Below are 14,053 nucleotides of genomic sequence, written 5' to 3'. Positions count from 1 at the left end.
TATGCATGTATCTGAATGCCTGAAAATCGGCTCACGAATATCTGCAAACACGAGAACTTGTTGCTACAATTGCTTGATCTGAGCCACCTCCAGTCTTGCTGCCAGAATGGGAGAAAAAGTTTTGCCTTGGCAGGTAAATGAATGAAGGAGCAATCATCAAATACCACCTGCTATTTTAAAACGCGTTATTTGTAGCTCAAGTGCACATGTGCCCTCCTGTTGCTATTTGGATTGGGAATGAGAGGCCGTCTCTCATTCCATTTACAGCCCTTGGCCGCACTGGCAGGAAGAGCTGATGAAGCAAAAGGAGGCATGACTTGAACTATTTCTGTAGGGACTGCAATTGCTGCTTAGGAAGTCTCCTAAATTTTTTAGGAAGCTCGGAAATACAGGGAAAATGAAGTCACTTAATTCCTTCCCAGAATAAATGGGGCCACTGGAGCACATGAAGCTGTCCTCTCCAGCAAGCCATTTAAGATGTCCAAGTGCAGAGGGAAGGGTAAGGGCCGGACAGAGATAAGGCACAAGCTGTACCACTCTGATTTTCCAAAGCAATGGCTAAATTTAGCCTCAGGAAAAAAAAAAAACTACCATACTCCACTTTTTAAAAACTTCCCAACTCTATATACCGAGTCAAATGGAAATTAGCAATTCTTCTTAGACTGTCTTCACTTGCAGTGACTTTGGATTCGTATTTCTTCTCACTGGTCTGTGTTTCACACTAATCACAAATTCAGAGTCTTGGACACATGAAGGAAAAAATTGGTTAGGATGCTGCAAAAACAACTCACAGCCACGAGGAAACAAAACATTACAAGGAGGAAGGCAAATGTACGATTATTTCTCCCTTGAACTCTTTCAGGGCCAGAGCTATGGGTGCATAAGGGCAAGAATTTCAAACCTATTCTCCAAGGACACGAAGGCTTGGTGGAACACCCTAGGAGCTCAACTATACTGCCATGTGGCATAAAGCATGTAAGAGCACCCCCAAATAATTCAGGAGCCGACTGCATGGTCAATAAAGTAGCAAATCCGACTGGAGGTCAGCATAGTAAAACTCCAGCTAACTGGTGGGAGAACAATGGAAATCAGGAACTCTGATGCTGATTCCGTACCTACCTTCACAGCCTACAGAAAAGTAGAACATTGTAAGTTTGCTAACTTCCAAAAGCAATGTATTTGAAGGGCACTGCCTCAACGGTTTCAGTAGCTGATGAAAATAAGAAATGTTACAAGCACAAACGGAGATGTTCAAAAGTAGTACCTGCAAAACTAATGAAGAGCAGGGGAGCGTATCACCACTAAGACTAATGAGGTCTTTAAAGAAGAGTGCTGCAGTGAGACTCAGGGGCAAGCAACCATCTCCCTCACTTGGATGCCAAGGTGTGACAGTGGAATGAAATGTAAGTGCACACAGGAAAATGGGAAATGAAAATCCTAACACCCAAGAACTGACAGTGCAGAGAGAAGCTACAAACTGCATAGGAAGTGTCAGGAGGCAAGATACTTTAATGACGCACCAGCAGGTTGATCCACTGTGTGCAGTTTGAAGAACAAAAACTCCCAAACACTTAAAAACCTTTGGGAAGAACTACAAAGGATCAGGGCCAGAACAGGTTCATTCTGCAAATGCCTAGTCAACTCCCACTCTTTTTTTTTTTAATTTTTTATTTATTTATGATAGTCACAGAGAGAGAGAGAGAGAGAGGCAGAGACATAGGCAGAGGGAGAAGCAGGCTCCATGCACCTGGAGCCCAACGTGGGACCCGATCCCGGGTCTCCAGGATCGCGCCCTGGGCCAAAGGCAGGCGGTAAACTGCTGCGCCACCCAGGGATCCCTCAACTCCCACTCCTAAAGCACGACTGCTCGGCACTAGTGTACAGAGGTCCTGCAGATATTCACAATCCAACGGTGTACAAGAAAACGCACCACATCATCGTAGCTACCAGTACGATGGCAGCCTTTTTTTCAAGAACCTCAGTCTGTTGTAAAGGTAAAGAGAAGCCTTATGAGCTTCTGTGAAGCCAGCAGCTATGATCGATCTGTTCACTGAGATATTCTCAAGGCCTAGAGGAGTGCCTGGCACATAGTAGGCCCTCAATATGGATTTACTGAAGGAGTGATTTCATGTTAGAAATAGAAAATATCACACACACAAAAAAAAGAAATAGAAAACATGAGTTTTAAAGAAGACAAGGCAAAGGAAATTCTGTACCACAAAATATGCTTGTATTAGTCATTTCTGCTGTGAGCTTTTCTCCAGCCAAGTTACTAAAAGTGGTCCTTTCCCTTCTCACAGGGCCACCTTTTACCTGATCCCATCGAAGGTACCAGGAACCAGGCATTTGGAAACAAACAAAACATCTGATTGAGACTGGTACACAGTAACTCTTACATTTGGTAGTTTCCACCTTAAAAGTAGAATTCCAGAACAACCTCAGGGTGGAGGCATTGTGGGGGTAAGGAAGTGGGAGGGAGCTGAAAACTCTATGAAAAAAAAATTTTGTGGACACCTGGCTGGCTCAGTCAATAGAGCTTGCAGTTGCTGATTTTGAGGTTGTCTGAGCCCCATATTGGGTGCAGAGATTACTTTTAAAAAGTAAAAAATCTTAAAAAAAGAAAGAAAGAAAGAAAGAAAGAAAGAAAGAAAGAAAGAAAGAAAGAAAAGAAAAGAGAGAGAGAGAGAGAGACTTGGCTAATAACATAGGCTACCTGGTACCTGAGGGGGGAAAAAATCTGGCTGCTTTCAGCTAATTCTACTAATCGTAATAGATGTTACTCGCCCTGAGCTCCTGGTGACTTTCAATATCTGAAAAACCATTCGTTCAGGATTCTAGCTGAAAGAGTCCTTCTCTGTGTCCAACTCATTCTGCATACATTATTTAGAGGCCTGCTGTTGGCAATGCTTTGTTCTCAGAACTAATTGCAGGAATGCCATCTGCACAGACATTCCCAACTGTCTTGCCTACTCATGAGAGTTTAAAGTCCAAGATGTTCCAAAAATATGTGTTTTTTGGTAAACACTGGATTCTCCATAGAGAGGTTTCAGTTCTAGAACTCGAAAGTTTATTAACTATGGTAATACTTTTTCAGAATGCTAGATTTTGAATGCTAGATTTTTCAGAATGCTAGACTGATAAATATCTGGAATGAATATTGGTGAGGACACCATTTCCAAATGAATAGACTGAAATGTGTATATTTTAATGAAAGCAGCTATATTACTTTAAAATATTAATATTAAAATATTGGGTATATGATAAAGTAGGTCTTTTTTTTTTAAAGTAGGTCTTGATAGGTAAAATGATTTAAGGATACCATTTTGCAATTTATCATAGGCCTTTCTGACAATAGAGAATAAACATTTTAAAAAATCCAAGTTATACCATTTAAACATTTTATTCAGAAATAAAAATACTTCCCGAGGGAGAAAACCAGAGTTTTAGAAAAATTTTAACCATTAAGCTCCTTTTTAGAAGTATCATGAGAGGGCAGTTTGGCTCCTGGCCCACCTGCCACATTGGAACGCACCATGGTCTGCGCTCTCCTGTGTCTGCATGCCACTCACTCCCACACTTGTGTGCTACATCTCCCATCGTTGTCTATGCCTGGACCAGAGAAATCTTCAAATTTCTGCAAATTCCAAATCGGTGAGGCCTGAACGAATATATTATTGAGGCCAGTATTCAAACATCCCTTGGACTAGGCGGGAAGGCTAATAAAGTATCATGCTTGCCACTAAACAGGGATGCCACTTGATTTCATAGAGTTGAGGGTGCTGCCCTGGTCTTGCTATCCTCATGGAAGCTCCAAAGCAGGCTTCTGTAATCACGCCACTTGGAGCATAGCTAGTCATGGAGTAAATACTGGAACAAAAGGTTAATAATCAACTCAAAGGGCAGCAGGTGCTAACCGTGGGGAACATCCCTCAGAAACCCCTAAAACATTCCCACCATCTCATTTTCTCCCCACTCTTCCTCATTTTCCCAATTTACCTTACCGGCCCCCAACCCCATCCCTCCTCAACCTCTTTATTTCCCTCCCTGCTCTTGCCTAACTGGTACCAGTCCTAGATTCTGGTAGGTCTGTTTGAGGCGGCTGACACAAACACTTATGATTAATAATAGATTAGGTAAGATTGAGACTCTTATTCTCATGAAAGAATAAAATAAAGCTCACGTAAAGCTACGTGAGATCTAGCTGAACTTGGCAAATGAAGCAAAACGGCAGGCGGTTTCAAGATCACAGTCAGCTGTTTTGGATAGCATGTGATGTCACAGACTTCGACATCCTTGCAATAAAGGCAGTACTGGGTTTCCAAGGACTATTTATCACCATTTTTAGTATTAGTAGACACCAAACATTATTTCACAGAAGCAGTTCAACAAAGATCTGGTGTGGTCTGACTTGAGAGCTCTCTGAGGATTTAGTTTGTCAAGGGGAGACTGAACTATTCCATGCATGTCTGTTTTTTACTGTTCACTCTTTCCTAAACAGTATTTTATGATCCTGATTTTTAAATCTAAAAGTAGGCAAGTTGATGGTTTTCAATTTCCTGAAAGAAGAACTTTCTGTATTTAGTTGGTTTTTAGTAGTTTATCATTAAGGAGCTCTCAATGGATTTCTCTTCTGCGGGTCAGTGGCTCTCAACTGTTAAAACAAACCTTTTTACTGCAATGAAATAACACATCTTGTTCGTTGGGGAATAAATATATCTGGAGTTTAACGACAAGGCAGTGTCCTACATAGGCAATTTCTTTCAGCTCCCAGTGTTTAAATCTATTTGACAATAAGCCTAACAATTGACCAGTCAGCTGCCTGTTTGCCACTAAACAACCCTGAGTAAAATTTAAAAAAATAAAATAAAATAAAATACCCCTGAGTGATACCCTGCCTGCTGAGTAATGTCCCTCTGCAGATGTAAAAGGTACAGGGGAAGCCAGACTTCCCTTTTAGAAAGAACCCAGAACAGTGATTCCTACCCTTCATCATTCATTAGTGATAAAAGCTACAAACCCTTTCCTAGAAAAGTACTTCTGTACAAAATTGTACATTCAATATCAGGGGACTCACAGACCTACAGGAGGGCCTTGAGTTCGAGGCTCAGCATATTGTTGTGAATGATCCACTGAAACATTTCCCAAACTGCATGCTGCAGAAAATTTCCCACAAGATGTTACTCAGTAGACCATAAAAACAAATTGTGTTGAGATGTTTTTGAATTACTAGGTTAAACACAACTAAATACATTTTATTTTCTTTAATGTGTGACTTTGCTGAACCTTAACATGCTAACATATGCTGTAAATTGCTGGTAGGAACATTTCCTAAACTTATTTGAACCTTTCTGTATGAAGTTAGAGGAGCTTCTTATAAGCATTTCTTGTAATTAATGTTCCCACAGAAGAGTTTAAGAACTAAAACTAATCCTAAAGAATATCCCGATACAGACAATGTCTGGTGAGGAAATACCTGCTCCACACTCATTTTCCTTTTTCACTCACCAGGCAAGGCTCAGGTGCCATGCCAACCAGCCATAGGTCCCAATAAAGTTATGTGGGTTGAGGGTGAACATCACCCAGGGACTAGTATGGGAAGCTCTGATATCTCCCTTCTCCCTTCCTAGAAGACTTTTCTTCCTCTGATGGTTTAGTCCATTCCATCTTGGACAAACTCGGACACATATAACCACTTCGTTAACCTCTCTGTCCATCCCTTCTTCTCAGGCTAGCCTGGGAACACACCTACCATTTGTTGTACAGTTTACCTAAGAAATATTATTCAATTGACTTATATGTTTTTAGAACACCATCAGTATTAGGCTGGGACCTTCCTATTTTTTACATTGTTAGATAAAACATCTTTCACACAGACACACAAATGCCAGAGGCATGGATTCTGGCTAGAGCAGAATGAATGGTTTCTTTCATTAGACAAGACAAAAAGATATTTAAATGAATTCTTTGTTGATTAATCCAACCAGAGTGTATAATATACTAAGGACTTGAATCATATTTTCTGAAAATGGTCAGGAATTGTTAGCCAGCACCTATTAAATGGTGAAGGTTCTGATGTCTTCTTATTTAAAATGAGGCCATGACAATAAAATCAGGGACTCAGCTTTATTATGAGCTTCTGTGGTTTCAGAATGAATGCTGTTTTCTTTAGGAATATGGCCATCAGGCTGAACATCACAAAGTACCGGTTTCCTCACACTATGCCTGCCCAGCATCCCTTCTTCCTTCCCTCCCTGGCTACCGCACCTTGTTTCTCCTTTGGGAGCTGTTCCTGCCCTATGAGTTGTTCAGGTGATGCCGACCCCGATTGTTTCCAGGGAGGGAGAGGTAGGTCTTGCTAATGAGAGTACTGCCTCCTCTTATTCCAGTGATTGGACACATGAGTCAAGCTGAGCCAAGAACAGAACATTTCCTGGAACAACTGGCAAAGATATGCTGTCTTCCCGGAGATATTTGCTAAATTGGCAAAATACAAGCCTGGAGCTTTGTGGGGGCCATCTTGCTACCACTGTGGAAATTGGAATAAAATCAACATAGACAAGTGTAGCGAAGATAACTCCAAAACTGGACTTCATTAACAGTCAATACATTTAAAGCCAGCTGGAGTTGGAGTTCTGTTACTTGCAGCTAAGAGAGGAGTCTCTAGTGACTCTATTAACTGAAAGGTGGTTCCTTTCACTAAATAGTGAAAGTCTGCTCTCACAAGTAAAAAAAATATTCAATTCGATATTAATTACATATACCTTGGTAGTACAAAATTATCATTGGAATCTCCTTATGAAACATGGGATAAATTGTTGTGGAAATAGGCTGTCGTGTTCATTTGAAACATTCTGACTACCTGAATAAATCAGAAAAAGGCATACTGAGCTTCAGCTGATCTGCTGTTGAATTCTGTACCCACAGAAGTATCTCGTTCAGCCTTAGGTGAACCAACTTTCGTAACACACACACCCCATGGAAGAGAATCACTACAGAACACTGAAATTTAAAGAGCATGCAGGAATTATCTGGTCCAGGGGCTTTCAATAGCTTTTGATTGTGGCCCACAGAAAGAACGACACAAGGGCGGGCGTGCGCTCTGAAACAAAGACTTCCCAAACCCATACTTACCATATGGAGGGCACTCTGACTTTAGAAACTAATGATGTTGACCACTAATCTCTTGAACCACTCTTAATAGGTTTAGAACACAGGTAAGGCACTGATCCAGAGATAGGAGGTGATTTACCTGAGAATTCTTATTTACTCAGTGGGACAGCTGAAAAATAAAACAAATACTCACCCTACTGTATTCTGTCAAAGCAAACAACTGTTATCCATACACATTCCAAGATGGTGAGCGTCTGGCCAATCCTGAGAGAGCCAGAATGATGCAGGTGGTAGACTTAGCTATTTCACACTGGTATAGGCTAGGACTCTTCAAAACCACTTACAGGAAAACCCCAAACCCCTAGGGACCCTGAACGGCTGAACATGGGAAATCCCGGGTCATTTGTGTCTAAATGACTAGCAGACAAGACTGAACGGAGTGCAAGAAGTAGAATCAGAGACAAGTGTGCTTTTGCCCTGAAGAAACATTCCCATCACATTCTTCACACGCTATCCAATAAGTAACACCCTAAGTAATCTGCTAGTCAACTAACCGTAGTCATGAAACTCCAACTCCCAGATTTCTTTATGCTTGTGAAGGAGGGGAGCATATAGCTTAGGTGCCACCTTGCCCAACAAAGAGCTGCTAATCTAAGCTGGGAGATGAGGGAAAAGGCTTCATTAATAAGACCTGAGTTAGGCTCAGAGAATTTAGAATATTGAGTAGTTGTTGAGAGACAGAGGAAGGCTAGCTAAGAATGGGATCAGGTGTGAGGGTGGTAGAAGTCGGGGAAGAGAAAGGTGAAAAAAATAGAAATAAGTTAATTTTGGTAGTTGATGAATGCTAATTTAACATCTTTGGAAGAACTTATATTATTTGTCATTACGTTCAATATTACAAAAATGTTATATAAGGTTAGCATCACTAGCTTAACTCCTATAAACATCCACTCTGATTAAATTCCTTCCATATTTTACCTTCCTCAATGATGTTATAATTTGCTGAACAGGTAACATATAATAGGTACTTTTAAAAATGCACTGACTGGGCAGCCCGGCTGGCTCAGCGGTTTAGTGCCGCCCTCAGCCCAGGGTGTGATCCTGGAGACTCAGGATAGAGTCCCACATCGGGCTCCCTGCATGGAGCCTGCTTCTCCCTCTGCCTGTGTCTCTGCCTCTCTGTCTCTGTGTCTCTCATGAATAAATTAATAAAATCTTTAAAAAAAATAAAAATGCATTGACTGATCTTTCTATACGTCATATGTCTGAAGCTATGCTCTACAGTCAATGCTTACAAGACAATATAAAATGAAACAAATTATAGGTACCATGGTATTTTCAAAACTAAAATTTGTTAGGACACAAAAGGAACTTTATTGAAATAAAGCATCAAGCAAGATCATACAGGCCTTGTCAGTGCACCCACCCCCAAAGGTAAAAAAACAAAGATGCTATTAACAAAGTATCGTGCCATAACTATAATGAGCCTCTGTGCTACACTGCTTAGGGGGCGGAGCATAACTATTTCCTGCCAGTCAAGGCACCTCCTTGCCTGCCTACTGCAAGTTAACCCATGTCTAGACATGTCAGAGAAAAGCAAAGGAAAGATAGTCATTTGACTTCAGGGCAATCTATTTAGGAAGGGGACAAGATCATCAGTGATGGTCTCCATGATCATGAGCTACATGATCTTCATGCTATTAGTGCCAACACTTAGCAGGCTCTTGAGCACTTCCCAAATGTTAAATGTGACTAATAGTGACCTGCAGCTTCAATATCATTCAGTGCATCTCCTCTGGGCTTCTCCCAACAGCACTGAAAAGTCCTGGTTGACTGTCAGACCTTACAAGAGAATGTAAGAAAATCCATGTCAGGTGTAAGGAAGACAAAATTAACCCCTACCTCCCATCTATAATTGCCAAAATCTCAGAATGCAGTTTATGGCCTGCCTCAAGAAAGTATGTAAGATTTATGGAATGAATGTTACTAACTTCATGAGAACCCACTTTCCCTTTCCCTTTCCTGTATCCTCACTTTCCTTTGGCCTTATTCTTCTTTACTTCATCTATTTTTATCTTACTTCATTGTGTAATATACACAGCCATACCTTGGAGATATTGTGGATTTGGTTTTAGACCATCACAATAAAATGAGTCAAATTTTTTTGATTCTCAGTGTCTGTAAAAGTCATTTTTATACTATGCTGTAGTCTATTAAGTGTGCAACAGCATTAGGTCTTAAAAAATATATACCGAGTTAAAAATACTGCCAAAAAATGCTAACCATCAATTGAGCTTTCAGCAAGTCATAATCATTGATCACAGATCACCATTAACAAATGTAATGATTTTTTAAAAATCTGAAGTATTACAAGAATTACCAAAATGTGACAGAGACATGAACTGAGCAAATGCAGTTAGAAAAATGGCACTGAGGGCAGCCCCAGTGGCGCAGCGGTTTGGTGCCGTCTGCAGCCTGGGGTGTGATCCTGGAGACCCAGGATCGAGTCCCACATCGGGCTCCCTGCATGGAGCCTGCTTCTCCCTCTGCCTGTGTCTCTGCCTCTCTCTCTCTCTGTGTCTACGAATAAATAAATAAAATCTTTAAAAAAAAGAAAGAAAAATGGCACTGAAAGATTTGCTCCCTCCCACGCAGGGTTGCCACAAAGGCTCCAATTTGTAAAACATGCCTTATCTGTGAAATGCATGAAAGTGAAGCACAATAGAATGAGGCACACTGGTATCTCTGTAAGCTCCCTTAAATCACTTAAAAAAAAAAAAAAGGTGCGTATATACAAATTACATCACGTGTTCATGCCAAATGCTTTTTGGCAAGGGAATATATAACTGAAATAACCTCCCAAATATTCAGCTTATATACTATGACAGGATGCCATGGTTGATATTTAACAATGAAGACTTGGCAACACTAAGAGAGTCTCTTTTTGAAAAGATCGATGGAATACAAATATTAAGCCACTTTAAGCCAGAGAAAGGAAAACCCTTTAAGTGTGAGAAGACATGGCAGACACACAGTTGGAAAAGGGGTGGGAAAGTGTACACCGCTAAGAATAAAGGACTTCCAGAAACCACTGCACCAGCTAAGAATGGTGCCAAGTTTAATAAAATGGTCTTTACTGATCTTTCTGGGTGATTCCAAAAGTTGTGTTTTAAATAAATGTATTAACAATTTTTCCCTTAGACAAATTTTAACAAAAGCAGCTTACAAGCACAGTTCTGAAGGTTGCAAAGTTCACAATGGCAATGATTAAAACATCAGAAAAATTATGATGGTTCCCAGAGGAAACTCTAGATCCCCAAAATGTCCATTTCTCCCACTGCCAGAAGATTAGGGCTTTTTGCACCTTAGCTGTCAACAAGAGCTTCAGCGCTTTGGCTAGGAGAAGGTTCAACGTCAACTAATTCTTCAACTCCACTATCCTCCTCACATGAAGTAAAAAATCCTCAGTTCTACCTGTAGTCTATGCTCTCTAAAAAAGTCCAACATGAATAGCCTATAGCAGGGACAGCTGCTATTATAGACAGGAAGGCCCAGCAAAGTCTTAAAAGACTCACAACGTGTCTATGTGTGTGTATCACAAAAGCAGAAAAGCTGATTTAAAAAAATCTTTAAATGATACAATGTTGTTATTAACTACTGTATTAAATACTGTGTTTCCACTTTGATTATGTGGAATATAATTAATCAGGATTGAATGGACATCCCTTCAATATTCACAGCACTGCTGTTTTTCACTAAGCTAAATTTATTGGGGAAATGCATATCCTGCAAATAAATGTTATTTTCTAGAACATTAAGCACGATTACCCCCTAAATCTAATACAAAGAAAAGAAAATACACAAGCTTATTTGCTATCATCTGATTCTGGTCTTAAAATAATATTTTCCCATAAACACACACCATGAAAGGTGCTACTGCTGAGCATGTTTCTCTTTATTCAGGTTCTCAGGCAATAGTTTCTATGATACATAGCTTCTGTAGGAAAACTGAAAAATTCCTTTGGGCAGAAACAGAAAACGACTCCTTTATAAACAGCTGGCCATTTCATCATATATGACAAAATTTGGGGGAACACAGTTCTAAAATTTCAGGTTCGGGCTTCATTAGTAAACGAAATATAATGCACACGAGCAAACACATACACGAGGCAGTTCTGTCATATCCGAGAGCACCGAATCTGCTTTGTTAATCACATACCTCAGATTAACGAGTAGAAATCATACTGATCAAGAGCAAACAAACTACAAAATAGACTAAAATTATCATCATTCCCTGGTGAACCAATCGATGAAAAGACACTTTGCAACAATAGGAGACTTTCAGAAATCTGTTTTGATGCCCACAGAAACCTACGGAGACTGAAAAAGTCTCAAACATCTGAACACAATCAGGGCCACCTCTCCAAGTCGTGCAATACCGAACTGAAATCACGGGAGATCCTGCGAATAAATAAACGCAAGAAGGCCACAGGGAGCCTGTCCACTGCAGCCCACCTGAGCCTGGCCGGTGGAAGCAAGGGTGGATGCACCTCTCTAGCTCTGGTCTGCAGGTAAGCCAAACTCTCAAGTTCGTCCAAACCTCTTGGCGTCTGAACTCCACCAACTTTCGCGGCCGGGTTCTACGCACACGTTAATAAAACGTTCATTCACTCCATTGGCTTGCTAGGAAAGGCGGCCTCCAACCGCCTGGTCCCGCAGACGCGCCCAGGGCCAGCTCGGGGCTGTCCCGGCCCCTTTGCCAGCGCCCCGCGGAGGGGGCACCGGCCCGGGCCTCCTCCTCTCCTCCCCTCTCCTCTCCCGGAGAAGGGGGCGCCGGTCCGGATCTTCCCTCCGCCCTCCCTACCAGACCCTCCCCCTTCTCCCCAAAGTAAGGGAACCCGTCCGGGGCCCTCTCCCCGCGCCCCACAGAGCGGGCTTCCGTCCCCACCCCTCTCCCCGCCGCGGGCCACGTGTCCCCCGCCCTCGCCCCGCGCGCCCCCCGCCCCCCGCCCCCGCGCGGCAGGAGCGGGCGCTGCACCCGGAGAGCCCGCCGCCGCCGCCGCTCCCGCCGCCGCCGCGTAGCGCCCGGCAGACAAAACCCAGGCGGCGGCTCCGTGGGCGCCCGCGCGCGCCCCCAGACCGCCGCTCACCCAAACACTCCGCTCCCTCGCGCACACACGCGGGCCGCAGCCCGCTCCCGCTCCCGCTCCCGCCCTCGCACCGACGCGCGCGCGCTCCGCCCCGCTCCTCGCGATCCCGCGCTCCCCCACTCGCCCCGGGAACACGCGTGACCTCACTCCCACTCCCCAGCACAGCTCCTCACGCGCTCGCTCGCTCCGCCGCCACGCGCCGGGCCCGCGCACACTCACGCGTCAAAACACGCTCCGGCCCGTCGCGCTGTCCATCCACGCGCGCTCCCTCCCCACGGGCCCCGCAGCACGCGTGTTCGCTCGCCCGCCCGCTCCCAAGCGCACGCCCTGCCCCTCTCCCCATCCACGCGCGCCGCTCACGCTCGGCCAAACACCCGCGCCGTAAACACACGCCGGAGCCCACGCACACTCACGCGTCAAAACACTCCCTCCCTCGCGGGAGCACGCGCGCCCTCGCGGCCCTCGCGGCCCTCGCGCCCCCCCACGGCCGCGCGTGTCCTCGCGCCCACTCCCCCGACACCCCGCGCGGCCCCTGGCGCGAACACGCGCGCCGCCCCACGCCCCACGCCCCACGCCCCACGCCCCGGCCCGGCGCGCGCCCGCCCCCGCCCCCGGCCCCGGCCCCGCCCCCGCGCGCCCCAGACGCCCCGCGCGCCCCCGCCGGCCGCCGCCCTCGCCCCGCACGCGCCCGGCCGACTCTCCCCGCGGCCGCACGCACACTCACTCGGACTTGGAGAGCACGGCCGCCGCTCGGTCGGGCTGGCGCGGAGCCGCCTCTGCGTTCCTCCCCTCTCCCGCGCGGCCCCGCCCGGCCCGGCCCCGACAGCCCAGCCCGGCCCCGACCCGCTCAGCTCCACACGCCGCAGCTGGAACGACTCGGGCTCCGGGTACCGCTGTCTCCCCGCCACAGCCCGAGTGCGCCGCCGGGGCCAATCGCGGGGCGCGGCGGTGAGCTCACCGGCCCCGGCCCCGCCCCCCGGGCCGCGGGGGCCAATCGGAGGGCGCGACGTCAGCCGGAGCCGGGCAGAGGCAGGTGTGGGGCGCGGAGCCGCTCGGCGCGGGGACTGCGCCGGAACTGCGCCGGAGCCGCGCGGCGCCGCGCTGGACGGCGGCGGCCGGGCCCGGAGGGTGCGGGCGGAGCGCGGCCCCGCGGCCCCGGGCGCCCGCACGGGAGGCCCGGGCGCGCCACGGCCCCTCGCGACGCCGCCGCCCGCTCCCCGGCCAGGCTCGCCGAGGCCCGCTGCGGGGGCGGCCGCGGTCCGCTCGAGGGAAGGGACGGCCCCGAGCCCGACGGCCGCGCCCGCTCCCCCGGGCTTACGGCCTCGGGAGGCTTCCTCCGGGGCCGCGCGACGGGGGCCGCTCGGACCGCGTTGGCCCGACTCCCGGCTCCGCGGCGCCGTCGGGTCAGCGCTGGAGACCCGCGCCCAGGGGGCCCCGCGTACCCGGGCTCGGCTCCCGGCGCGGCCCCGGCGCGCCCTGCGGCGGCGGCGTCTGCATTGCAGCCGCGGGAGGAGCCGGCGCTGCGCTGCGCCGCGCGGCGAGCGGGGGAGCGCGGAAGGCTGGGCGGGAAGGAGGGGCGCGGGGCGCGGCGAGCCGGCCCGGGCCGCGAGGGCGCGGGGCGAGCCCTGGGCGGGGGGGCAGAGGTGCAGAGGTGCAGAGGTGCGCGGGCGTCGGCCGGGGCGGGGGCGGGGCCGGGGCCGGGGAGGTCGGGCCCCTGGGACTTCGGGAGCGCTCAAGGCTCCCTGGCCGGAGGCGCGGGGCCCCACCTCCTAGCAGGAGTTCCAGGGCCTCCG

General features: G+C 47.2%; 1 protein-coding gene across 49 annotated transcripts in view; it reads right to left on the bottom strand.

Moving 5' to 3' along the window:
• Positions 1-14,053, bottom strand: part of CAMTA1 (calmodulin binding transcription activator 1) — an 845,853-nt gene that overhangs the window by 39,316 nt on the left and 792,484 nt on the right. For 3 of the 49 annotated variants that reach the window (XM_072731181.1, XM_072731183.1, XM_072731184.1), the window contains exon 1: positions 12,985-13,117. The exons of 45 other annotated variants lie outside the window; for them this stretch is intronic. The gene's annotated coding sequence lies outside the window, so the exon portion shown is untranslated. Of the gene's footprint in view, positions 1-12,984; positions 13,162-14,053 lie in introns of those variants that run through there. One more of the 49 variants, XM_072731182.1, reaches the window with a different exon arrangement.

This window comes from Vulpes vulpes, chromosome 12, assembly GCF_048418805.1.
Source record: "Vulpes vulpes isolate BD-2025 chromosome 12, VulVul3, whole genome shotgun sequence".
In the NCBI taxonomy this organism is placed as follows: Eukaryota; Metazoa; Chordata; class Mammalia; order Carnivora; family Canidae; genus Vulpes; species Vulpes vulpes.
The sequence above is the reverse complement of the archived record's forward strand: the minus strand, read 5'-3'. Positions and strand labels throughout refer to the sequence as shown.